We start from the raw sequence: 27,232 nt of genomic DNA on the forward strand, positions 1-27,232 counted from the left end.
GGCAGGGGGGAAGGCAGCGGCGGGGGCACCCTGAAGGCTTATTTTCCATGCAATTGATTCTGAGGGGAGGGAGGGGCACCCCAAAGGCTTATTGTCCATGCTATTCCATGCTGGAGGAATCCAGAACTACCTAGATTTGTTTCAGTCTTTGTTTGTTTTTGAGAGCCTATTCAGCAGGTCACATAGCATCATTTGGTATTCTTGTGGTAGTACATCTGTGATGCTTATTTTCTACATGGCTGAGCTTATAACTGATGTTACTTGGCAAGAATCTCTGTTTGAGCATGATGCCAGTTTGATTCAGTGAGTGACTGGCTTGGGTTAGCTGGAACTGGGAGGATACTTGGGGGTGCTTGGGGGGGGGTCAACAGTGGGAGGGCTTCTAATGTCCTGGCCCCACTGCTGGACCTCCTGATGGCACTGGTATTTCTGGCCACTGTGTGACACAGAGTGTTGGACTGGATGGGCCTTTGGCCTGATCCAACATTGGCGTCTCTTATGTTCTTATGTTCTTATGATACTGCTCACCCTCTCTTTCTATTTCATTGTATCTGAAGAAGAGTGTTTGTGCACAAAAAAGCTCATATGTTGATCTTAAAGGTGCCACTGGACTCAAGCCAGGATTTACTGTTTGCTGAGAAGAGTTTATTGTAGATAGTGTTTCAGATTTTGTTGCACAGTTTGTTGCAGATATTGAGCTTTAAGAAAACTGTGATTTACCATTATGTCTGAATGCAGCTTACCATTCAGGCTAAGAGCCAAACTATATGATGCACTTTCCCTGGTTCTGTATGCTGCTCAAATAAACCACCATACTCTGGGAGTTTCTTGATTATTAAGTCTGTGAGTTCCCAGGTTCCCAGCCGAGCAGGCAAAGCAAATCGTCAAGGTCACTTGCTTGAGATAAAAGATAAAGAGAGCGAGAGCGATAAGTGAAACCCAAAATTCCAGAGACATGAAGGAAACATCCTTGACTTTCATCTGCCCCCCCCCCATGGCAGCATAGCTTACTTGCAGCCCCTCTGCACACATTACTTTCCCAATGGAGCAAAGAGAAAGTCTCTGGAGGTGTGTATACATTTGGGCTTTCCAAATTTTGCGTTTTTCATTCTTCCTAAAATGCATTTATATTTGAAAATTGGTGGGTGCGGGGGTGGGGTGGGATGCCAGAAGGTATCCTTGCCTAGTGTTCAAAAAATGCTGGAGCCGGCCCTGCATCCAATACTATAATTGGAACTTCATGACCAAATTTTCAACAGAATCCCGCATTACATAAGTATAAATGTTTACAGATGGAGACATTTAAATCTCATGACTGTAGGAACCCATCAAAATAGATTAACTACCTTGGTAAAATTACTGCCATCAAGAGTGGCAAAATGTAATAGGTAGCAGAGATGGTTTCTGTTCCTGTTCTTACCCTTCCTTTTTGAAATCTTTAGAAATCTCTTTTTTGGAAAAAAACATTTTACATCTCTGTTCACCAACCAGCAGCAATGAAAATTCATTAATGACAATGGTCGTTACAGGTTCAGCACAACAACTGGAATCCACTGATGTCGAGAAACATATCAACTAGATCCTCTGAACAGGAATGGAGGGCCTGATCCCCTTCAGCACACAGCCTATGGGGAAAAGGCCATAAATCTTGCTCTTATGGGTCCAACACATAGGGTTTTTCTTCATCTCTAGTTCCCAGTTACGCTGTTTTTGTTCTATGATCCCACCCTGATTGGGCTTATCTGGCCCTCGATGTGATTGTAGAATGCCAGCAATCCAGAAGAGGCCACAACAGTTCTGTGAAAAGGGGCCTTTTTGTTTAAATACAAATAGCAATCTTTAAAGAAATGCTCAATTCAAAGTAACACTTTTACAGAGAGGTGGTATCTTAAAATAAGGCTAGCATGAGTCAGTTTAGGTGTTTAGCATGTGGCAGTTTTCCAAGATGGACATCAGTTCAGCACACAAAAGTTGTTATGTGTGAAACAGACCTAACCTTAAAGAAAATGGGAGTGGAAGGCTGAAGAGGAATGATCTCACCAAAATAATTTTATTGGACAGATGCTTCAGTTTCACTCTCATCTTTGGACAATAAAGCCACATTTAAGTGACTTACCATATGTTCCAATAATTCCTTTTGCCTTTTTCTGCCAAGAATTATTTCAATTAGCTGAAACTTATCAAGAGGAATGTAATAATAAACTCCTCCATGGGACTGAGTAGGTAACATGCCAAGACTTTCAATGCAGGGGGTAGTTGCCTCAACAGCCTAAAATCCTCACAGTTTCAGGATCAGAATTAAGAGATTTGGCTGAGTCACTGAAATCCCAAAGCTCAAATTTCAAACTTCACAGTTGGGTGGTGGAGAAATCAGTACATGGTCTCCATGCATCCTTTCTAATGCGTTTCTGCTCCAGATGAACAATTAAGCAGACTGTCAATCAAGCTTGAGAAAATACTTCTTGTATTCACACATATTCTAATATTTTAGAAGCTTTTGTACCACAAACCAAAGTTTCCATAATTAGGGTATTTACTGTCGTTGCAATAAATCTACAAAATATGAGTTTCAAAAAAACCAACAAAACAGATATGCAAGGATTTATTTATTTTTAAAGTAATGGGGGTAATACAATTTCCAACAGGCAGCAGACCCCCTTAGGAAACTCTTTGCCAAATCCTCAAGACACTTTTTAAACTCTGGGGAATTTTGATGTTATCTGCACATCTGTGGGCCTTGGTTTATAGTTCTGAAACCTCCTTTGCTTGGACATTTTCTATAATCTTTTAAGGATAATTTTTTTTAAAAAAACAACCTTGTTAACTTGTGTATTAGAAAGTTTTGACTGCAAAATAATTTGTGTCAGGGTATGAGCTTTTGTGAGTCACTGCTCACTTCTTTAAGTACATGAGGTGTTCATGTGTATGTTTACCACTTATTGTAAGACCTCATGTGTAGTCCTTCCTAATAAAGACCTCTCAAACACCAGTGTTTGGGTTACAGAAACATAATTAATGTTAAACTCTACCATTTTATGAGGCATACAGGCTCTCACACTGGTTCTCTGTTGATCCCTTGCTCTGAATTGTGCAATTGTCTGCCTCCAATTAGAAAAGGTTCCTGACTCTGACCTAAACAGCTGTTCTAATGCTTGTGGTAAAACCAAAACATTCTAGCCGTGTGGTTTCCCTGAGAGTGTATCTACGTAACATCGAAGGGTTATAAGATCAGTGAGGGATGAGCCATGCAGGCAGCAGCAGCAAAGTTGCACAATGCAGCAGAAATAACACATAAGGGAGATCTAATGTTTCTCAACAAGCTACTAAATGCTAGACAAAAATGCCTTGAGAAGAAAAACAAAAAACCCTTTGTGGTTCAAACTACAAAGAATTATCGCCTAGTTCGCACAAAGAGTAGATAAGATGGTAAGCCTGCTTCTGGTGGGATCCTGCATGACTAAACACTTTCCTGTGTAATGTTCAGCATTTATATCTACACAGCAGTAGCACAAGCAACTGTTTCTTTCAATGCCAGTGCAAGCTCAACCTCCCATTTACTGGGCAATAAAACTGCAGTCCCATGCTTAGTAGATCTATTTTTTATTTATTTATTTTATTCCATTTATATCCCGCCCTCCTTGCGTAGCAAGCTCAGGTTGGCTTACAGTGCTTAGCAAGGAACATTGGTTTGGCTCCAACCAGGTTTGCCATTGATGAAAAAAGGAGGGTGCCCCTTTTAACTACCAAAAAGGTTGCTCTAGGGATCCTGGGACCTGCATGGACAAAACCTGGGTATAATAGGGAGCAGGGCATGCCTGAGTTAGAGAGCTAGTTGAATCCAACCCACTTGTGATGGAACAGACCCACTGACATGTATGTGCCACTCTGTTCAACCCGGAGGTATTTGGGTATCCAGCTACCATTCTGAGTGTATGCACAGCAACATGCTGCTCACCCAACTCTCAGAGGGGTTGTTTCACTCCCCCCCCCTTCATACGCTGCCACCAAGTAGTCATGTTAAGAATTATTGACCAAGAGGGCCAGTGCTCCTAGCTTCCCTTTCATGTTGCTGTTCTAAGTGCCCCGCTCTCCCACACTACCCAAGGTCTACTGACCATGAGGATGGCTTGCATACTTGTGTACTCCCAGAGAAATGGCAGTTTAGCAGCTGACCTCCACCTTTCCCCTGGCACCCATTTTAAATAGCGTGTCTGAGTGCGGTGTAGGTTTAAGTGGCACAGAGAACAACTGCCACCACGTAAAATAGTAATGAATTTATTAAAAGTAATAAGTCTACACACATACACTCTGCACAACAACAGACTGAGCAAGGAATATGAAAGAAAAGATGGGAACGTGATCCTCTGTCCCTCAACCCTATGCATACTGTAGCTGATCTTGTTCTAAGGTAGGCTCTGTGACTTAGAAGTTACAGTTTGCTAAAAGCTCCCTGTCACCTAGGAATTTCTGTCCAGGAAGCCAGCTTTTTTCTGTTCCACGTGGCAAAGCCCCCCATTCAACATTGAGCTTGATGTGACAGCTGCCTCCTGCAAGTTATCACCAGATGGAATCGCCAAAATGGACCTGTCTCACTCTCACCTTCTTGCCAGTCATGTGACCTAGCCCCCCTGGGTCACATGACATCAGCATACGACTGCCCTTGCCTGCCTCATCCGCCCACTCACTCGGCCTGGGAGAGGGAGAGCCAGAGCCGGTGGGCTGGCACGATTAATACTCGGGGAATATGCACTCTGTGCTACAGTAGTGGCAGGAGAGTACTAATTGCACCGGCCAGTTTGCTCGCCTTCTCCTGCAGCAGTCAAGGCAAACAAGTGCAGCTGGCAGATAAGGGCAGGGGCAGCAGGAGTGGGGGGACGTGGGCTATGAGTGAGGGGGCACCGACCCCACATGCCCCACCTTGGCTACGGGCCTGGTTCTATCTCTGTCCCACTCCTTGCAGATCAAAGAATCCTTCCTGGGGTATTCAGGAAGACACATTCTAGCCTCTTGTGCCACCCAGTCTCTGTGTCAACTTCTTAAGTGTCAGATTCCAGGCCAGCTAAGGTATGAGCTGGCTATTTCATTGTCCTTTAGTCAGGAGGACCATTTGCATTTACAAAGCTTTGATGGTAGGTATTCAGGTGATGCTTGGAAGCAACTGACATCCTCCTCCTGCCTGTCATCTGGTAGGAAAGGGGGGGGGGAATGATTCTCGAAAGTTTATGCCCCCACAATCTTGTTGGTCTCTTAAGGTGCCACTGGACTCCAATCTAGCTGCTTTAAACCTAAATGTGGGGGAATCTCTCAAGTTGAAGCCCCAAAGTAGGAACGTATTTCTCCAAACCATTTTATTACTATATACATAGGGCACACTGCGGCACTAAGATACTGTGGCACTGAGACACCACAGCTTTTTTCAACAAACACCTATCAAGAAATCCTTTCCTATGAAAAGAGTTATACCTTCTTCAGGAAGCCTGAAAAGTGCAGTGAGTTCGACCTTAAACTCTGGGCTCAGGGGCACTCTCTCAGCCCCATGGTTCTATAAAACGACAGGACATACTACTTTCTGGCACAATGGAAACCAGATTCCATATATGCAAACATAACTCCTGAGCACTTTAAATACCTTTGGATGCTATTGTTGGACCACATGAAGAAGTACAACACTGAACTCCATAGTCATTTTTATGTCCCACGGTGCACATTTTGAAACATTTCACATTTGTAGGTTTTAAAATTTAAGATAGCACAGCACAAGAATTTACAGCTTGCAAATCATCTCCATTCAGCCCCACTATTAAGGAGGGAAGAGGGCCTCCCCTACCCAAGACCTGACCGTTGGGAGTTTAACTGAACTCTTTTCAGCCCTGCCTTTATTTGGAAACAAAGCCAGAGTTGTCTGTGCTGGGCAAGTTTCATAAATGGTCTTTGGCCTCATACAAACTAGCAACAGCTTGGCTAATGAGTGATAAGTTCAGCTGGCACCGGAATAGCCATGTGCTGCATCCATTACCTCTCTCCTAAAGAAGCCTCCTACAAAATAAAATTCTAAGCCTGTACAAGAGGAAAACAGGCTACAAAAAATTGGGCCGTACAAGAAATATTTAGACTCCCAATGGACAAAAAAGAAACAACTATCCAATGGCTGATATGTGATGGTATAATTAATAGGGACGCACACCTAGAAACTAACTAAGAAAGATCCGAACTACAAATGGACCCTTTTAAAAAACTTTTTGTCTCAACATCAATGCACAGTCAAGGCAATCAACGCTATTAGTAACAACAGTTACATCCTGACACCCTGCCCCAGTACAACTCCCATCCAAACAAACAAACAAAATCCTTAGGTGATTTCCCCATCTTAGCACCTTTCTTATGAAAGCTTTATGGCCAGTCAGGTCAACATTAAAAGATTCAACAAGTGCTCACTATGTGGGTTTGTAAATTCTATTATTTGCAAATTATATTGATGTGTCAGTTGCAACCATCGGACAAATGGATATTTGGGCTAGCTGTTTAGTCAGGCCTCTCTGACTGTCTGCAAACATTCTAAACAGCAGCCAGTGTCCCAAGCAAGTAAGTAATTTAATATAACTGAGCTTCTCAGATTGCTAAAATTTGACAATCAGTAATCTCAGGGAGCAGCCATTATGTTGACACCTCAGCGTCTGCTTCTCATGAAGCAGGGGTCTGCAAATCACTGCACTCACTCAGTGGCTTAGGGAGATTCATATTATTATGTGTTTTTAATTTAACTGGATATTGTTAACTGTATTTTAATTGCTTAAATGTTTTAACGTTTTTATATTCACCGATTTATGGACCTGGATTGGGTGGAAAAGGCAGCATGAAAACACTGTAAATACATAAATATGTTCAACCTGAATAAGCCACAGGCCATTTTCTTGCTGTTCCATTTACTCTTGTGCTACACACACAGGCAAACCTTTTGCTTACACTCTTGAAAACAAGGTGCCAAAGACTAGAGGGGAAACAGGCAGATGCTACATGGCTCTCCGCAGGGCAGACAGAATGCCATTAGGAAGCAGAGGCAAACATCTCCTTCATACTCTCTGGAAGGCAGGCGTAAAAGGACATTACTGTAGAGTGGGGAGGGAGCAGAAGCAACTGCTTTTCCTTAATGAGAAATGGGAGATTTGTAATGAGGAAAGGTTTCTCTACATGAGAGATCAGCAGGTATTATGTCTCTAAGATCTCTTGACATTTTAAATGTGAAAGTTGCAATACTGATTGCCTGATACAACGCTCCCCCCTCCCACCCTGGTGTCACATATATTGTGTATCTGGAGGGAAAGCAGACAGGAAATTAACCAAGCGTGCCCACACTCCAGATTACTTTAAAAACAGACCATTAAAATTACTCAAGAAAGGACAAAAAAAAAATCCACTCGCATGCCACCAAATTGTTACACCTCCACATCCCTATTCAGAAAATGAACATTTTAATTGCCTGTGAAACAGGGTTTTCCTCCTGTCCCTCTAAACGTTCGCCAGCGAATATTTGTGGAACGAGAAATACAAACCTCTGAGGATTTCATCTCACCTGGTTGGAGGAGGTGAAAGTTATAGGATGAACCACATCTTTCACTGAAACCAATCGAAAACCTGCTTTAATAAATAAACACCTTGATTTAAGCAATCTGAGTCAAGTTTTTTAAAAATTCAAAACACACATAAGCCTTGCTAGGGTGCCAGAGCCATCAAAACGTGCTTGCCACTGGCCCAGCCCTCCTCCCCCCCAATGAAGGAAGGAAGGGAAGGAGGGAGAAAGAGCAGGTGGCTACTGCACAACTCTACCGTTGCTTGCCCACCTGAGTCCCTGTGTACTCAAGGGCACCCACACAAAAGAAGGCGGGACGAAGAGCAGGAAGCCATCCCCAGGCCAGTGAATGAGGAGCCTGACTGCTACACCCCTTTTCCTGCCTAAGCCGGTACGGCCTGCCTTCCCCAGACTGCAAAGGCATGGAGAGCGAGGAAGAGCCAGCGATCCCTAGCTGGGAGGTTGCGTAGCCTGGAAGCAGCTCCTAGTCTCTGAGCATGGACCTAGGAACGCAAGGAGGTGCCACCTGCTCTTCCTGCTTACCAGCGGTGAGGTAGGTTGGAAGATGCTCACCTCACTTATGGCAGGCAGGGTATGAGGCTTGGAATGGCCCTGCACACACATATACACAAAGCCTCCGTGTGCATCCTTAACCATGTCACTTCCCTAGTCCAGCCGGCTAACCTTGCTTGCGCTGAATCTTTCCAAATCACACAATTCTCCTTACCCCTAAGGTGACTTCTGGCACTCCGGGGACCTTTCCATCCAGACATCTTCTCCCCCTCCCCCCCAAAAGAATTAGGACCTCCTTCTCCCTTATGAATCTACCCAACTACTACAGTCATTTTTGGAGACTCTACTTTGGGTGCCCCAACCATCTGATGCTAGATTGGTGGCAACCTGAGAAACGGTTTTCTGGGTCACAGAAACAAAATTATGGAACTCCTTCCCCAGGGAGATTCACCTGGCCTCTTCTAGCATCATTTTCTGCCAGTCGGTGAAGACTTTGTTTCATCTGGCATTCACTCACTGATTCTCGCTGACCCTTCTTCCCCCTTCATGTGTTTTGTTTTAATTGTTTTTATACAGTTGCATGTTTTACTGTTTCTATTGTTTGCTGCTTTACGGACCTTAAATTGGAGCTTTAAGTAATAAAGAAATTACACAGCGATTACTTGGATTCTGCACAATATGCAACCCTCTCCTCCTCTGAACGCTGCCAGTTTAGGATTGCCACCTGGGGTAGAGCCCGAGGAGGGCGGGGTATGGTGAGGGGAGGGACTTCAACAGGGCAAAATGCCATAGAGTCTGCCATCCAAAGTGGATGAACTGATCTCTGTCACCTAGAGATCAGTTGTAATAGTGGGAAATCTCCAGCCAACACCTGGATGTTGGCAACCCTGCCTCCTCTTCACACCAAGTCTTTGTGCTTTCGGGAAATAGCATTTTTCTATCTTTTAAAGAATTTTTTATTTTGTGCTGTTGCACAGTTTGCATCGTCCCGGCAGATTCCGGCGCTGAAGTTCTAAACTACAGAACGCTTGTTTAATCAGGGAAGATGAGAGCTAACACCTCTAGACAGAGGAAGGCACTTCACTTAGTGGAAGGGACTCCCTGGATCCATTCCATTCTTTCTTTCAATGACTGATGTGCTGGAAAAACAGCTCTGTGTTACTCAAAGGCTCATTATGTTCTTACAGGCCAACAACAGATGCCATTTTGCTCAACGAAATACCATTTAGGCCAATGTTAAATCCCAGCTGCTCTTCTACATGAAAGGGGCTCTGCATAAGATTACTCATATTCTATCATCCAAGCCATTACCTCAGAACAAGGCACTGTGGGGCTCTACCTCCGCACTGACAGATGAACTAGCATCTGCAGTGCCAGTGACCAGCTGCCAGCACATTTCAGCTGCATCTAACCACGCTGGTTTCAGTGGAACGGCAGCAGCTAGTGTCTGGAAGTGTAATGAGCGCTGTAGCACTTGCCAAGTGAAACAGAGGGAGATTTGAAATCTTGGTGCCCATATTAACGAGCCCTTTGTATTCAACGGCTGAAGTTTTATACAACCGTTAAAGCTATATAATACAATCCTAAACTCTCCAAAGTACATGGACCCTTCAGAAACTCTTTTTTTATTGTTTTAGATGTTTTCGGGGCTTTCCTCCTCCAAACCATAACGTCACGTTTTTCTGTTCATTTTACAGCAGGGACCACAGAAGCACTTCATCTGTGATTAAGATGCCTCTTAAATCTCTCTCTCTGCGGCAGGAGAAAATGGGATAGTTGGCTATTCCAGTCTCCTCCAAAATTTAGACCAATGACGAGCCAGTTTGTTTAAAAGGTAATTCACACCACATGACAAAAAAGCTTTCTAAAAATCAGAGAGCAACCACTTCTGCCCAGTTTGAATCTCTTATACAGAACTTGTTTTATTTCTCAGGAATGAGGAAAACTTCCCTTTGTTTTTAAACTGGTGGATCAATAAGACACCAATTTTTTAACCCCACTTCAGATAAAGTTTTATCCCACTTTTTCCCATCCTTAGAACACGGAGCATAACATTTCACATTGCCTGACCTTTACAGCAAGACATAGGGCAGAAGTGACCTGCACAGGCCAGGAAAACAGATGTCCCACAAAAACAGCCCATCAACCATGGCAGATGCTCAACAACCCTCCTGTTTCTATAGTTCTAGGCAGAGAGCTAACACAGGGGGACTTACTAAGTACCTGGTAGGTCACCAGGACTGGAGGAATGCATTTGCCTTGGCAAGTCATTCACATTCAAGGACTCATTAAAGGAAAACTGTTCTGAAATACTTTATTATATTTCTCCCACACAAACCTACCCACTCCCTCCGATCATCCTCAGAGGCCCTGCTTCAGTGGCCCACAGCATCTGAACCTAGATGGGTGGCGACCCAAGAAAGCTCCTTCTCCATCATGGCGCCAAAACTCTGGAACTCCCTCCCCAGGGAGATCTGTCTGTCTTCCTCTATCGGTGTCTTTCACCAGTAGGTAAAGACTTTTTGTTTGTTTGTTTCCTCTGGCATGCCCCCAATAATGGTTACTGGCCCTCCCTTCTAGTGTTGTTTATATGTTTTAATTGAATTATTTTATAATTTCAACTGTATTTTTAATGGTATACACATTTTAATGGGGTTTTTATGTTTTCTGCCTTGGGGACACTGACTGGGTGGATACGCGGCATAAAAATGTTTTAAATAAATAAGATAATGTAGTTCTCCAGTTTGCTGTAGTGGTTAAGTGTGCGTACTCTCATCTGGGAGAGCTGGGTTTGATTCCCCACGCCTCCACTCGCAGCTGCTGGATGACCTTGGGCAAGCCATACTTCTGTCAGAGCTGTTCTCTCAAGGACAGTTCTCTCAGAGCTCTCTCAGCCCCACCTAACTCACAGGGTGTTTGTTGTGGGGAGGGGGAGGGAAAGGAGTGTGTAAGCCGCTCTGAGACTCCTTCGGATAGTGAAGGGCAGGGTATAAATCCAATCTCTTCTTCTTCTTCTTAAGCACACTCTTTAAGCACTTTTCCTTTTCAAAAGAAAAGGGCATACACAAGTCAAGCCAGCAGACCAACTTGCAGTAAAAATATTAAAAGGTTGTCAAAATAATCACAGTGGTAGCAAGGAAGGGGTCTCCACTTTCCCTTGCAACTCTTGACCTGAACATCTGTCTTCCACCCTTGCCACTCCTGCAAGGTTCAGACTCCAGAGGTGCTGCCCCTCCTGGACCCAAGCCGCAAGGGAGGGATGAGGGTCTCCCTTCAGGTCCACCCTGCCACCCTGCACCTCACTGGGGTGTCCTGAGACCTGTCCTACTTGGGGTGGTCGAACAGCTTGAGCTGACAATGATTTCTATGTTCTTGAGGCTGGTTCCTGAACCCCACACTGTAAATACTGGTGGTGGTGGTGGAAAGTGAAGTCAAGTTGCTACTGACTGATGGCAACCCTGTAGGGTTCTCAAGGCAAGAGACAAACACAGATGATTTGCCATTGCCTGCCTTAGCATAGCAACTCTCTTCCAATTACTGCAGCCCTGCTTAGCTTCCAAGATCTGACAAGATCAGACTACCCTTACCTGCAAGCAAAGCCAGACTTCCGCTTTCCAGCAAGTTTCAGAAACAAGGCCCCCACTAACTTTTAATTTTACATGGCATTAATCTGCCAGTAAAATGGCAGAGTCTTCAGTTCTTAGCTCTTCGTTTTGCATGTGCAATGTATATATGTATGGGGAATTCAGTTAAGGTTATCAAATGGTAAGGAGCCTGTAAATGACCCTTTTATCTGAGCCACTTCTATAGATTTACAAACAGCAGCTGAGATGTAAGTTGTATGCAACATGAGTTTTAGACTCCCTGCTGAAAATGAGGATGCTTACCACGTAAGTAATCTGACTTCTACCATCACCCCAAGCCGTTTTCTTGTCTACTATTAATGTACTCTTTTCTATGTTTTTGAGGTTAAATCAATAGCATCATTCAAGCCAGTGTGGTGTCGTGATTAGGATATCAGATTAATATCTGGGATACTCAGGTTCAAATCCCCACTCTGCCATGACAACTGACCCAAGGTCATCCAGTGAGTTACTCTCTGTAGTCTAAGTCTACATGACACAATTGTTGTTGAGGATAAAATGGAAGAGGAGAGAATGATGTCGTATGCCATTTTGGGTCCTCTATTGAGGAGAAAAGCAGGGTATGAATGTCTAAAATAAATGTCTAAAAGCCTTTAAATACAGTTCACATTCAGTTGTAAGGTTTGTTCAGCCAATTGTTTTGACAAGTCCAGCCTGCTCCAACACACCGCCAAAGCCTGCCAGGAACTGGTGCAAAAGCAGCAGCATCTATATAAAGTCTTATGACACACCACTCTGTGAAGTTCAGTATTGCAAGCCATCCTAGTAACAACACGAATAGTTTTAAGTTTCTGTAATCCATAATCAAAAGATATAAAATAAGCAATTCATATGACAGCCAGTTCATTTCTAAAGGGGGGGGGATGAAATATTGAGTGTTCTATGTTTTCAAAGTAGATTGCAACAGAACCCACTGTTTAATTCAAAGGATGTTTCATGCTTCAGGTTTGTAGCACCTTTAAAGTTTACATTCAAATTACAAATTTAGATACTCATGTATAATTTAGTTGGATTTCTGCAACGGCTGACATCATACTATACGCATATGAGCCGCTTCCCTGACATCAGGTTTCCACTCCCATCAAAATATGTAAAACTGCTGCATAAACTTAATACACACACTAAAGCAATGGTACTCACTTTGCAGATTGCCACATGCACAATTCCCACCAACAAAAAGAGCCACGTGACTACTGTATTCCCTTAACACCTCCCCAAAAGAAACAATACATAGCTATAATACAATTTTCTTATAACCAACCAAGTCCTCTGTTCATGTAAGACTGTCTCTCCCCACTAGATAAACCTTAGCTAGCCCTTATGTAAAGAGAACAGCTTCCAAGTCAGAGTTGCGACACAAAACACTGCGTAAGGTTTCAAGTTCTCTAGAACTCTACTGAAGGTTCTCTTCATGTTTTCCTCTAGTTCTGCAGGAAAGGATATGGTTAGAACCTCTCTCTGTGTTACATTTTCTCCTTGCAAGGAATTTCTTTTCCAGAGTAGTATTTGACAGTAGAATACTTCACTGCACCACCTCATTCAGCTGCATATGTTAACACAGAACTCCTACATCTCCACTACTTCGATATACTCATCACAGACAAGTGATGTTCTGTTCTAAAATTAACACTCAGGTTTTATCTTGGACCCATAATAATGACAGAATTATCCCAATTTCTAAAGAAGTTGTTTACTTTTCTGGAACATGGGGTTGGTGTCATGGGGAATGGTCATCAGAAGAACCACAGGTGCCTTGTCAAAGACTGACATGTGACTTCCGAGCCACCCAGTTTCATTGCACTAAAATATTCACACTACACAAAAAGCATGCTGGCTGACAAGTCTAGGGATGTGATCCATAACCATGCAGCACTATGTGCGCTGCACCCCATCAGTCTACTTCTGCACTTCTCTCCCCCCGGCTCTAGCATGAGCTGGTTTTACCTAGATTTATGACAACATTACACAATCTAACAAATGTGGTAGGTCACATTCATAAAAACTCATTGCAAGGTAATGCAAACCTGTTCCTTGGGCCAACTGTGGCACAAGTTCTCAGCTGCCCAGTCTCTAGACCCCACAGCATGGCTCAAATTGGCTGACATTCATTCGCCTATGTGGAATGCAAACATATTTGCATACTATGCCATAATTTCAGTGTTCACATTACTATGATGAACCAAATTCTATGCTGAACTATGAATGTGAGCATTCACTTCTAATATTAATTGTAGACCACTGATCATCCTTTATATGTTGCTTTTTTCCAAAAATGTTTATGGTTAAGAATATCACAGAACTCCAGATTTAGGTGAGTAGCCATGTTGGTCATGTGCATGCACACGAAAGTTTATACCCAGAATTACTTCGTTGGTCTGAAAGGTGCCAAGTCCAGAATTACCTTACGTATATTTACCAATGTATTCTTAGATGTTTAACACAGATTTCACTGGGAATACATTCTTTTCACTCTCAGCATACAGACATAAAAAACAAAGTTTTCTTTACAAGTTATCTAACAGTTTTCCAATTATTATGTTAAGAGTTTTAAAAAGCAGCACTTACCTACTACTTTTCAAAAGAGCAAGAAAATATGTCCACAGTCTGGCAAGAAGGTAGATGCTTTTCCAGTGAGGAAATGGAGAAAGTCAAGGGTAAGTGTTGGTCACCACCAGCAATGCTTCTGGAAGATGAGCAGTCACAGAGGATCTTGCTACACTGGCATATTCCCAACACCACATTTTACCAATAATTATAAACCGGTATCTACTATAAGCATTCTGGCTACATACTGGGCTGAAAAATTAGGCAAACAAGATTGCATATGACAACAGAACGGCTGAATCATTTACAATCCCAGCAGGCATTTAGTTCTTCCCATTTATTTAGATGATCAACCAGGTACAACAAAAGGGGATAGGGCAAAGCCCGCAGATTAGATTAAACATGCTACTCAGGACCACACAGTGCTAATCTCTTTTAGAGTTTTTGACCAAACTCAGGAAGAGCAACAATACAGATATGGCCCAGATTCTTTTACTCCATTTGTAACATTGATAAACTTGCCTGTCTCCTGGATAGCTGGGACCCTCCAAACAGGTAACATTAATAAAAACAGTACAAAACATCATTCTTAAGTTGTCACATCATGGGAGAATCTTCATTTGCTTTGGTGGGCATGCAACAGACTGACAGTGCAAGCTTATTCTAGTCTATGCCCACGGGTTTCACTGGGGTAATTCTGCACAGGATTGCCCTGTATGGTATGGCTCATGTCACAGCCCTTCTCTAGGCTCATTGTCCCAGTCCCAGGGCTGACATTAAGTAGTACAAAAACGTTTGTGGGAGGGGGTACCAGAAGCACCTCTGGGAGTGACAGCATTATGCAGGGCCAATCCTAACCTTCAGGCAAAGGATCAGATTCTGCCATATTTTATTTTACTTTATTTATGCACCACTTTTCTCCCCAATGGGGACCCCAAGCAGCTTACATTGTTCTCCTCTCCTCCATTTTATCCCATGAGGAAGGGCTTAGGAGTGTCACCCACTCAGCTTACGTGGTAGCGTGGGGATTCAAACCTGGGTCTCCCAGATATTAGTTTGGTGTAGTGGTTAAGAGTGGCAGATTCTAATCTGAGGAAGCGGGTCTGATTCTTGACTCCTCCACACGTAGCCAGCTGGGTGACCTTGGGTCAGTCACAGTTCTCTCAGAGTTGTTCTCTCAAGAGCAGTTCTCTCAGAGCTCTCTCAGTCCCACCTACTTCACAGGGTGTCTGTTGTGCGAAGAGGAAGGGAAGGAGATTGTGAGTCGCTTTGAGACTCTAAGTGAAGGGTAGGGTATAAATCCAACTCTTCTTGTTGTTGTTCTTCTAACCAGTACACCACACTGGCTATTACTGGGGACATCATTAGTTATTTAGTTTTGTTCTTAGCATGTTGGAGGGGACACTATTTGGATAATTCCACCTAAGGCCCAAGAATTCGACTTTCCAACTTTACCTCAGTGAGGTATGAGGGAGCCACATCATGCTGCCTTTCATGTTGCTGGGATAATGTTAGACAGGCCCTTAAATTAGCACATAATCAAGTCGTTGCTTTTCCCTGCAAAGGAAATTCCAAGTGCTTCACTCATATAGAGTTCACCTCCGCTTACGGGTAAGTGGCAGAATGACAGGCTGCTATTTCTTCTCTTACACAGTCTGTGTTCAGAGGTTTAGCATCATCATAGAATCATTAATTTTAACTGTGTTTCTTTGATTAGTATATAAAGCACTGCAACTCCCTTGGGCATTTATCTAGAGTATTCCTGCCAAGAGCAATATTTTGTTATGGGTGTGATGGAACACACAAAAACAAGACAGTGCTATGGGGAAAATGTTATTCATGCTTGACAAATTGTTTTTATCTTTTCTTCTCACGTGTGGCAGATTAAGTAATTGCCATTTTCCTATTTTGCTCTGAAGATTTTGTTATGTGAGGACTTTTATCATTAGTTCATCCCCCCGTTAAAAAGGCCACCCACACCATTAGTTTTGGGAATAAGACAATAGACTAGTTGGGAATTATTCATAGCATCTGTATCAATGAGAAGTCTTGTGCAAGAATACTGTATGCTTTGGAAGCACTAAGGAAAAGTTGCATAGGATAAAACAGGGCAATCTTATGTACAATTACTCCAGACTAAACCTATCGATTCTGTACAGGATTGCACTTTAAGTTCTAGAGAGCACAAATAAATAGCTCTGTTCAGAAGTCAGTCTTATTTAATTCTCTTGTAAGTGTCCCTAGGACTGTAACTTTAGTTTCCTCCAGTCAGCACGCACCACACAGGTAACTGATTAATTGCATACATAGTGCTGGTTTTACAAATAATCGGAACACAAGCAATAGTTTATTCCTTAAAACAGGTTTTAAAAGTGTGCACAGGTACAACTGGGAAGTAATTACATTGGTCAATCCAAGGATAGACTGAAGGAAAAAGAACAGGTTATATATTAGTTTAGAAAGCCCTCCTAAAACATTCCTAAATATTTCATTCCCAAAGAAGACAGACAAGCAGGACCTGGACCAGAGAGAGAGATGGAAGAATTGTAGTTACCACAACTAGTTGGGGGGAAAGACAAGAGTCTGTTTTCAGCAAAATCCAGGTGTATTTCACACGCCCACAGCATGGAAGCCACTTCTACACAGTGTGGTACTAGGCTGCCAAGAGACATATGAATTTTACAATTGATTATGAGAATTGACCCCTCATCAGTGGACTGCACCACACTGAAGCAATTTGCACCTTGCTACTGGTGTGGATGGAGGACACGTAAGGGCTGAAGCAAGCTTTGATGCTTGACCAGCTTTTTTTAAAGGCTGGACTGCTTTCTTTTTACCAACTCACATAATATGGTGAAAGGCCTGCCTCAATTTGCCACAGCTGGTAATTTGCTTCCACTTCTCTTCAGCTATTATGGAGGCTGTTCTCGTCTGCAAAGCTTGCATCCTGGCACCAGGAGCTTGCACAAGACCAATGTTTTCCAAGGAGCCCTAAAGTGCCCATCACCAAGAGGAAGGAGCCAAGAGCTCTACAGCAAACATTTAAATCCCATCACTACATCAATTTAGTAGTCTTCACTGTTCTGTAACGTTAGCCAATATCATCATACCCACATTGTAATGTTAGGGACTGGTCGTGGTGGGGGAACAAAGGTAAAAATAACAGTAACTAGGCTAAGCCCGGGGACACAGAGTTGTAACGCAGTACTGGCCATCGCGCCAAGTGAATAAGCATAAGCTAGCATAAGCGGTGACTCAGAGGTTAAGACACTGAACTGCAGACGGGAAGGTCGGTAGTTCAGCAGTTCGAGACTTGAGTGTTGCGTGACGGAGTGAGCTCCCGTCTCTGGCCCCAGCTCCTGCCAGCCTAGCAGTTCGAAAGCAAGAAACTGCAAGTAGATAAATAGGTACCACTTCGGTGGGAAGGTAACGGCGTTCCGTGAGCCTCGGCGTCTAGTCATGCTGGCCACATGACCACGGAGACATCTTCAGACAGTGCTGGCTCTTCGGCTTGGAAACGGAGATTAGCACTGCCCCCTAGAGTTGGATTCAACTGGGCTTTCAAGCAAGGGAAACCTTTAGCATTTGAGAATGAACCACCCTATCGTGTCCATAAGGGTGCATAAGAAGCTACGCCGTAGTACACTAAGGATAATTGATAACAAGGATCTTTTTTTCCAAAGTGTTATTCCGCTCCCAGGGCCACCCCAATAAGGATGATAACAAAGAGTTTTGTATAAAGTAAAACTGATGTTTAACATGGCCAGAATTTGAAAGGTGGCCTAGTGCTATGCCAATTGACAATATGTTCAAAGAACAGCATGCTGCAGTTCAAATGCAAACTAAAATTCAATGACAAACTTGATGCCATTTATATTAAGAAATATAAACTTCCATAACCCAGAATATATTTTCTGCAATGTTTGCCTCCTGGTGTATCACATGGACATCTCGCAGCCCAACACAATTCACATTTACAGTCGCCATACTCGTCACACGAAAAATGCATCAGAAGTAGCAAACCTTCCACCCACTGTGAAAAATAGGGCAAGAAAAATGCAGGATGTCTTTCGGGCATCTGAATAACAGACATGCACAAGGTAGGGGAGAAAACCTCACTCACATTTCAAGCTCAAAACATTCTCAAACAATTTGAAAATATTTCCTTTCAAACTGAGAAAAAAGTTACTTACTTCGAAAAGATGTATTTTTTTTAAGTCCTGGATTTTCCCATAAATTATGTCTATGGAAGAGGGGGGTTTTCTTACACACACACAAATAAAAGTGAAATCTGTTCTCCTAAAACTTCTTATCCAACCATGTGACTTCAGAAGATCCTTGTTTCAACTAAAATTTCTCTCCAAACCACAAAACATTCAGGTGCTAAGAAAAAAAAACAGGAATGACACATCACACAAGTCACTAGCATGCAATGTAGGCTTCGCAAGTACAGTTTGCAGCCAAGATGATTCAGAGCTGGATGAATTTTTAGAACGGTGCTTTCCGACGATGTGCACAACAGCAAGCAGGATACAAGTGCCAAGGCTATATCCCAAGAATTGAAGGCCTGGAGCAAAACGTTATTGGCAAAGGTCTCCCCCTGAATGTTCTTCGACACCTGAAATCTTCAGCAGAGCAATTCCCCAATGCATTGTACACATCCATTATTGGGACTCCTCCACACAAAACTTTAGGCTCTTGAGCCTTAGAGGACTGAGTCAAATGCAGTGTGGTAACATCATACAGGGCCAACCTTTTATGGGCTGAACAGTGAAGCTCTGATACCAGCTAATCTACCATAAATAGCTCTAGAAATGCAGAAGGATCAGATCAGCTGTTACAACAGGCCCAAGTCTGTAGGTGCTTCAGATCCCGTCCCCCCCCCAGTCAAAATCCTCACTCCTAGCTTTTTGATTCTAGTTTTCTATGCTTCCCCAAATCCAAAAGGACATGCAAAAATAAAGAGGCCACAAAGTTTTCAAAAATTGCAGGGAAGAAAAAGACCTTGCAATATCAGGATAGCAAAGGAAAGGGGAGTCTACTTCCAGCTAAGAAAACCATTCATGGATCAAATCCTTTTTAATGTTACGTTTTACTAAGTACTATTGCTTGTGTCACAAAACAAGCTATAAATTATTTCACCCTCTAAATCAAGTAGCATTAGGGAAAACAATGGGGTCTGTAGAAACTAGCAAAGCTTAAGTTTTTCATTTTGTTCTTAACGAAACTAGGTATTATTAATCATTACTAATGAAGTAGGGAAGACAGTTGGCTTACAGGAAAGCTATAAACAGCCTTAAAAAGGTAAAGGTAAAGGTTCCCTTGCTCGAAAGCCAGTCGAATCCGACTCTAGGGTTGCGGTGCTCATCTCCGTTTCAAAGCCGAAGAGCCAGCGCTGTCCGAAGACATTTCCGTGGTCATGTGGCCGGCATGACTAAACACCAAGGTGCACGGAACGCTGTTACCTTCCCACCGAAGTGGTACCTATTTATCTACTTGCAATTTCTTGCTTTCGAACTGCTAGGTTGGCAGGAGCTGGAACTAGAGACAGGAGCTCACCCCGTCTTGCGGCACCCGGGTCTTGAACTGCTGAACTACCGACCTTCCACAGCCTGCAGTTCAGCGTCTTAACCACTTAAGGCATCCATATTTAAAATAAAATGCTTCCCCCCCGCCCAAGTCATTTTATAAAAACCTATGCCCCAGCAAAAGCAGTGCCACTGTAAACCTCAAGACACAATGGAAGCCATGGGTGATTCTCCCTTTGTTTCCTATAAAGATGGCAGCTTATTAAACTAAAAGTAGAACTGTAAAAAGCTTATAGAAAGACCACAAAAGGTTAAAAGGACTAAGTCTTTATGAAGCCAAAGAACTTGAATTTTAAGGAAACAAACAGTATAAAATTATTTCCAATGGCAAATGATGTGAAAAGTTAGACACAATAACCCAAAAATGTTTTACTTTAACAGTATGAACATAACCTATGGCTTTAATATGTGAAACTACCCAGCCTTCCAGTTAAAATCCTCTGCCCAAGCCCAATTCACTGTACCCTAACCTGCAGAGGTGAGTCAGGTGGCGGACAGAGACAGGACTCTTTCAGTGGTGGCCCCTTTCCTTTGGAATGTACTCCTTCACCCGGCAACTCCATAAGTGTCCTTCAGGCACTAGGCTAGAGAGGGCTTATTTTTAACCCATGCCTTTAACTTTTTAAAAACTTTCTTAATGGTCAGTTATCTAGGCTGAGGACTGTTTTATACATATTGGTAAAGGCTGCTGAATGTTATTTTTAGGCCTCCTTTTTATATATACATAAATTCTTACAGTGATGTTTTTTATAATTTTCTGGTGCTGTTTCTACTTTGTGAGCCATCTCAAGAGGGTTTTATATATTTCCCAAATAAACAAATAAGCACTGTGGGCAGGTGGATGAAGCTACCCCTGCTTCTGTATTAGAAAACGTTCTTTATACAAAGTGGAACCATCAGAATATGTTGGAACCTTCCATATTCATTCCAAAATAGCCCTAAAAGTATGAAATCTGACATCTTCAGTTATGCAGACATGAACAATGGTTCACTTTTAGAACTGAGATTCTAGAGATGCAGGTTTGGGTTCCTGGCTTAGACTGATAAAGCTCAATTCTCGTATGTAAAATGATTGCCATTCAGCAAAAGTTACCCCCCAAGTTCTAAAAGCCACCCAGCAAAGCCATCAATCTTGACAACTGGTGAATCATAAGGTGTGCAGTCATTGGGCATGTTGACGCTTTGGTATTCCACCAACTGAGTGGATAGAGAAGGGAAACTCTATAAAGCCCACAAGAAGAAAACCTGAAGTATTTCAAGTGACAGCATATAGCATACTTCTTAAAGAATGGCAGTCACAGACACTGGAGAAGAATATGAATCTTGATATGGTCCATACAAATACTCTGCCTCTAAGCAACATGATCCTTTCCAAAGGCTTAACTTTGTTCTCTCTAAATGGGCTGCAAAGTACAAAATGCAACAGTTTCAAGTACTTCCCTTTTTTGTGGTACAATACCTCTACCACTGGTTTGTATAACTCCAGGATACCTTAATGCCTTAAAGCATACAAAACCTGTGTCCAGAAACTGCATAAATTCTGCACGGCAACACAGATACATTGGAAGCTAAATAAGCAGCAACACAGCCATACCATTCACATCCTTACCATTACATCCATCCAAGAGAAGCTAACACTTGTTAGCTGCTTATTTATTAGATTTTTATGCTACCACTCCTCCAACAGACAGAGGGTACCACAATTCTCCCACCCCACTATATCTTCATAATAACCCTGTGAGGTAGCTTAGGCTAAGAGCTCTGGAAACTTCATGACGAAGTCAGAGTTTGGAACAAAACAGAAGCCCAGCAGCACTAACAAAATTTATTCTTCCATGAGCTTTTAAACAATCAGAATTCTCTTCTTCAGATACACTGTTCTGATTTATTTTGCTACAACAGACTAACAAGGCAACCCCTCTGGAATCAGAACTCAAACCCAGGTCCCCCCCAAGTCCAACCTTTCTTTACATCACTCTGGCTTTAATGTACTATATATGATGATGATTTTTATACGATTTTCTTAGAAATGAAGTCACTGCATTAGCTACTATTAGAAGACAGAACATAAACGTTTCAAATAAATAAGTGGCATATCAGTAGGATAACAGTACACAGTGAGCGTACAAGAAAACATTCCCAAGCTATTCATTAGAGGGATGCTAACCTTGCAGCAAAACCGTTTCCTGGTTGTAACCCAGACAGTTAACCTTTGTTTTCACAAGACATGCCAGCTCTTTCCAGGTAATGAGCATCTTCAAACTTCATGTAATGACAGGGTGAGAATTCAAAAGCTAGCACCGCCTCTCTTTTTTTGTACCCTGGGTTATTGTTCCCTTCTATAAACCAGTCACCTCATGTAACTACAGTTCCCAGGGTTCCCTGGGGAGAACAAATTATGACAGCATATGTATGGAAATGCAAATTACTGTAGATCAGATAATGTCCCAGGTATGGAAAGTAAAGCTTATTCATATCATATCTAGGCACAGTGTTTACAGCAACCACCACTAGAGGAGGGGGGAAGCAGGCACAGGGCAAGTGCAGGCTGTTAGCTGTTACCTCAACATTATACACATTTTACCAGAACTGCCTGTACCATTAATGAATCCACTCAAATGCAGAGCTTATACTGCCGACTTTTTAACCACATAACCTATCTGTAATCTCTACCACAAAACCCAGATTTTAAAAAAAGGCATTATAACCAAGTACTGTAAGGGGCATTCAAAGTCCAGTGAAATTTTGCTTTTCAGAGAAGTATTTTGTTTCTAATCACGCAAAGAGTCAAATCACAGAAAGGCTCCACAAAAACCAGAGAAGGCTTTGTGCCATTATTTATTAAGGCTTTGTTCCTTAAAAATTTGATAGTTCTCAGTCTTAAGTACAAATGGGTCTCCGTGTTTGGACAACTGCCCTCCCCTCTCCTTGAAATGAGAGACTGCCCCTTTACCACACCTCCAGCTTCTGGGAACAGGATAAGAGTACGCAGAGCAAGCGTCCTTGGACAGTTTATGAAGGAATTCCTTTTCCATCACATACTCTCTCTCATACCCCCAAGGGGGAATCCGGACTCCAACTGCTGAAGAAGAACCGAGGTCTATACACACCAACATTTCCCTCAGTCTGCATGTTGTTCTCCCCACACCCCTAAGAAATAAAACCTTACCAGGAGGCATGGTGAGAATCATGACTCCCCTCTTCTCAGAACCGGGCCTCGCTATCCAGTGTATGTGAACAATTCAGAGAGACAGCTTGGCTTTGTTTGAGTGCTTATATCTTCTGGCTGCCACCCCTCCTCCCACTTGTGGGAAAAAAAGCATTGCCTGTACCCTGCGCCTCCCTCGCCATTGCTATTGGCTCATTCACAAACAATTCTACTTAGCATATTCAAGTTTCCCCCGAGAGCTTGTATGACCCAGAGAGACATTTTTGGCTTGCCCAGTTTGCAACTCACACTGGAAAGAGAAGTTAACGTTCACAGCCTTTCCTTTGCCAACTGCTATCTTTAAAGCAGTGTTCTTTTTTGTTGGGCCAAATCCCTTCCTTAACACAGTGTGCCTAAGAAACTGGGCTACTAACTTAGAGAGATGGAATAAATTCACAAACACACACTCCACAGGATGTATAGGGAGCTGTTTTCATCTCAGCCGCTGTTTAATGTTGCACAGGAGAACTTTAAGCAGAACCTGGGCCCACCGAGTTTGGGTTAAGACTCAGTACCAGTTTCCACTTCTGGCACTCAGTCTCAGAACTTGCACATAACTGCCCTTAAGCAGGTGCAAAATGTACAGGAGGAGATTTATAAGTGCTCACAGGTAGCTGCTGAATTTAGAAAGTCCCTAGAGGAGTATTTACATATGTCAAATGGGAGGACTGGGCACACAGCATTGTGCATGCATGCACGCATGCGCACACACTCATGGATCTTGCTCCATCGCAACGCCAATTCACCACATCAGTTACTGCATTAACATTCTCTGGAACTTTTCAGGGAGAAAAATGCCTCTGAAATACATGCAGAGTTTCCCCCTCCTCTCTGCAGAATAACTGGAGCTATTTTTTTCAGAACCAGGCCAGCAGAAACCCCGAGATGAAAGTCAAAGCATACCAAGGGTTATGGCAGCATGAGAACAAAAGAAATATCATGTGGGCTTTTTGCAACGTTTGTCGAGTAAAGAAATGTGTTTTTCATCTATCTCCTTTGACTCAGAACTCTGAAACTGAACATTTTGTGTAGAAACAAGGATTAGGAAGCCACCTGGTAAGAAGTGTTCTCTTGATGTTGAACAAACATAACCACCCTCCATGAATCTGGTACTGGAAGGTTTGAGCTCCTTCCTCATTCATGCTGCCTGGTACTGGTTAAGTGTTTTTGAAGTTCTTCCCACTTTGAAAGAGCACTGATATTCATCTAAGGAATGATATGCAGAGCACATTATAATATTTAGTATTTATACACTGTCCTTGGTGTGCTCAAACGGCTCCACAAGCATTATCTTGTTGCAGTTCTTTCCATAACCACATAGAAGAGGTCAAGTACTACAGATGCGGACCTGATACAGAGAAACCACAGGTTACCCAATATCCTCTAGGGAGTTTATGGCAGAAGTGAGGTTTGAACCAGGAATATTCCAGTTTATAGTTCCCTTTTCTAGGCAACTAGCTTGAGTCCAGTAGCACCTTAAGAGACCAACAAGATTTTCAGGGTATAAACTGTTGAGAGTCAAAACTCCTTTAATCAGATCTGTCAAAGGCAGCTTATGCGCCGAAAATTTTGTTGCTCTCTAAGGTGCACCTGGATCCGAATCTAACTGTTCTACTGCAGACCAACATGGCTACCCCGAAACAATTTCCTAGTCACTGTGCTAAAACCAACTAACTCTCTAGTCATAGAGGTCCAGTAAGAATTTCAGTACTAGTGTTACTACTACAGTGTTTTCCAAACTAGGGTGCATGAGGGTACTTGTCAGAACCTGCCTGTACTTCAGAGGGTCTACGAATTTCAGTCAGTTGTCTTGATGGAATGGACAAGGAGAAGGGACATGTTTGCCTTTAGGGCATCACTTGTCATAAGAGACAGAATCCAGATCTTGCCAGAGGACAGAGAGCTCCGTGGGACATGCACTGCTAATCAAGCGCAACTTGAGAAGGATGCCGTCCCAGGAGGATGTGCTGTATGGACAAGCACCAAGCAGGGAGAGGGGAGAAGGAAGGAAGAGGTGGCAGCTGATGTCCTCTTCCTCTGAGGCAAAGGCTTATCTACTGCATGTCAGGTGCTGATAAGGAAGGGAGGGAGAGCTAACAGTCTACAACCGTTTAAAAAAATCAACATGGGAATCCTTGAGTTGTTCAGGTCAGAGAAATATTGTACAGGATAATGCAGAGAAGAAAAAAGCTGTTACAAGTTGCTATTATTCTCCATTTATAATAAATAAGTTAATGAGGGAAGGGGCAGATGAATTAGCTGTTGATTGTATGCAACACAGACTTCTAAAGTAAATTAGCTCCCACTCATTAGCCCAAACACTCATCAATTCACACCTATTTTTGGCAATGCAATAAGCAGGGAACAAAATACTTCCTTTCTTTATCTGTCCTGGTGACAAGATCAACCGTGTGTCATTTCATTCTAAATAGAATGCGGAGGGCGAGCTACTGCTCAAGAACACTGGCAACTATCAGTTATGCTAGGACTTGGATCTTTCCCATAAAACCACAAATGGAAGAGACGAACACGTTGCCTTCATTTCCCACAGCAAATGGGGTAACCTCCCTCATCTGCTTTGTAACTTCTTTAATGGGGGGGGGGATTATGCATGTATATACAGTGCTTCAAACACCAAAATAGGTCTCACAATCTGAACTGTGACCACAGTGGAGGTAACAACAAGGAAACTGAAAGAAGGAAACAAGGAAGCCAGAACATCAAGTTACACATTTGTAAGATAATGTTTTTATATATTTTAAGAAGGTATCCAAGCATAGATTTACTTTGTATAGTGTTTAAATTTATAATAAAATTAATTAGCCAAGAATGTGCATCTCTATCATTTGGGACAGCTAGCTCTGATTAGGAGATGATTTTAAATCTTATAAATATGGGACATATGTAAGTATGAATGGGAGCTTCATCTTAGAAGAGCCTCCTTGCTTGTGACCTGCTTATCTTTTGGTAAGATACTTTTAATGACACTTGTAATTGCTGTCCTTTAATTATCTATGCAGAAGTAATGGATGGTATGATTTTTTTTAGTTATCAATGTTTAAGATGTTTATAGTTATATGGTAATAAAGGATAAAATAAAAGCAAAGATTCTGTAGCAGTTATTACTTACGTACTATACCCATTATGAGCCAGAAGTGTTATTGAGGTATAACATTTGTCAGGAATAAAATGATCTGATATAGGAAAACTAACTAGATGCCTAGGGTTTCTTAAGTGCATGCCTATATCTGAATCAAAGTAATCCAGAACACAGTGTTTATCTGTAAAGCCAGACAAATTCAGATGGGTGAATTTCACCAGGACTGATAGCTTGCATGGTTTCAACTCACCCCACACTGCATAATCACAGAACTAACAGTATTCAAAACAAGAGGCTGATTAATCCTTTCCTAATCTTTGTTACCGTGCAGGGCTCTGGTCATTTCAGGCCCAGCTTAGCTTCCCTTCTACCAAGTGTAAGACATCTCATGCTCAGGCACTGAGACAAGGAGCAACAGGATACACATGGAAATAACACAACTGAAAGGTAGCTCATTTATACATTGATTGCCCCAGTTGGTATTTCTGGGATCCATGAACTGCAATCTCCACCCTCCCACTATTGTCACATTACAACAAATATAGCATTGCTTCAAAGTCTTTGGAACAAAGCAAAGGCATGGAACATGAGTGCTGCACAATAAAAGGAGACATGAGCATTTCCCACATGCCAGGTTCCACATCTGACAGCCAGAGGGCACACTGCCAACGCATCTTCCCTACAATGGCTACTACTTATCTCAGTTGTAATTTTCCAAGTACTCTTCACAGCTTGCCCAATATTTTCTGAAACACCACACACACACACACAAGGGACCACTAGGAATACGGACCAAAGTTGTAGAGACTCAACAGGGACAAATCATGTGTCAAGTGCTTATATGCATCACTGCTGAGACAGAGTTGCTTGTTATAGACGGGCCACTGCTCTCAGTGACTTAACTCATGTTTCAGCCCTTGGCAATCAACCAGGAAGGCATGACACAATACCATGGAATTCTAATTTGGGCAAGGTAGTGCAGCTCCCTCTGCTCCCTCTGCCACATGAGGCAAACCAGCCTGGGTGATTCACAAAGGGAGATCTCAAACCAGGGGTCCTAGTTGCTAG

At 42.6% G+C, this 27,232-nt stretch overlaps 1 long non-coding RNA gene across 1 annotated transcript in view; it reads right to left on the minus strand.

Annotated features, from left to right (window-relative positions):
- LOC107107782 overlaps positions 1-18,983 on the minus strand; it is a 38,806-nt gene extending 19,823 nt beyond the window's left edge. Inside the window, exons 1-3 of the long non-coding RNA XR_001482404.1 lie at positions 18,462-18,983; positions 16,823-16,926; positions 14,290-14,407 (exon numbers count right to left, since the gene is read on the minus strand). This is a non-coding gene — a long non-coding RNA (uncharacterized LOC107107782). The remainder of the gene's footprint in view (positions 1-14,289; positions 14,408-16,822; positions 16,927-18,461) is intronic.
- Positions 18,984-27,232: the final 8,249 nt, after the last annotated feature.

The sequence above is a fragment of the Gekko japonicus genome, unplaced genomic scaffold (assembly GCF_001447785.1).
Source record: "Gekko japonicus isolate JY-2015 unplaced genomic scaffold, Gekko_japonicus_V1.1 scaffold87, whole genome shotgun sequence".
In the NCBI taxonomy this organism is placed as follows: Eukaryota; Metazoa; Chordata; class Lepidosauria; order Squamata; family Gekkonidae; genus Gekko; species Gekko japonicus.